The sequence below is a fragment of the Pygoscelis adeliae genome, unplaced genomic scaffold (assembly GCF_000699105.1).
Source record: "Pygoscelis adeliae isolate BGI_AS28 unplaced genomic scaffold, ASM69910v1 Scaffold377, whole genome shotgun sequence".
Taxonomy (NCBI): domain Eukaryota; kingdom Metazoa; phylum Chordata; class Aves; order Sphenisciformes; family Spheniscidae; genus Pygoscelis; species Pygoscelis adeliae.
The window spans coordinates 1,131,356-1,132,422 of NW_008825210.1; positions in this window are offsets into that span (position 1 = coordinate 1,131,356).

Here is a 1,067-nt window from a genome sequence, read left to right on the forward strand (position 1 = left end):
TTAAGGAAAAGAAAATAGAGAAGAAAAACAGTCAGAGAGAGGCAGGGAAGGAAACTCTGCATGTGTTTTACTGACTGTCACTGGGCTCTGATGTCCTCCCTCCACAGGGGACGGAGGTGCCCGAGGGGAGCACCATTAGTCATTAAACCTCGGCTTGTGTTAAATTTAAGCAGTGTACATCTAGAAAGAGGAGCTCACCGAGACAATCAGACCGTGGCCTGGCGTTAAGGCTGGAAGGAGCTAGTGGTGCACTGCCTCTGAAACAGGGGTCCCTGCTCCCCCTGCCCCTTCTTCCCACCATCTTCTCTACAGATCTTTGGGTGGGAGCCAGCCCTGCCGAAGGAGAGAGTTGTTTTCCTCCCTGTGCCCTTGAGTGCTGCGGGAGCCGGGAGGGCTCAGGCAGGGGCAGGGGCTGCCCGCAGCAGCGGGGAGAAGCACAGGCAGGAGGAGGAGCAGGAGAACATGAGTTCAAAGGGGTTTGGGGCTCCAGAGTGCCCAGATGCTCAGACAGGTCCACAAAGGAGTAAGGTGAAGAAGTACACGAGCATTACTTTTTTACTCAGCATTGGCACTTCTTGGGCTAAGTACGGTAAGGAAGAACTGGGGTTGATGCAATTCTTCAGGACCTGTGGGGTAAATTTGCTTTGATGCTCCTCTGCCCCAGACAAGGTGAGATGCAGCCCAAGTGACCCCCCTCCATGGCCATGCCCGCAGCACTGCCGGGGCTCAGCAGAGGCCGGGTCGGGGGCTGCAGGCAGTTCCCATTCATAGAGGGGAGCAGGGGGAACATTGGGGCTGGGGCTGGCAGGAGAATTGCTGGGGCTGCTGCAGGCCAGGGAGTTTGAGGAGCACAAGCAGAGGGGACGTGGGCACTGGAGCCGAGACAGGCCTCCAGGCTGGCTCCAGTGGCTGGGGGGCTGGACCTGCCCCCTAGACTTGCTGTGGGATGTCCCCCAGACCTGCTGAGGGATGTCCCCAACATGCTGAGGGATGTCCCCCCAGACCTGCTGAGGGACGTCCCCAACATGCTGTGGGATGTCCCCCCAGACCTGCTGAGGGATGTCCCC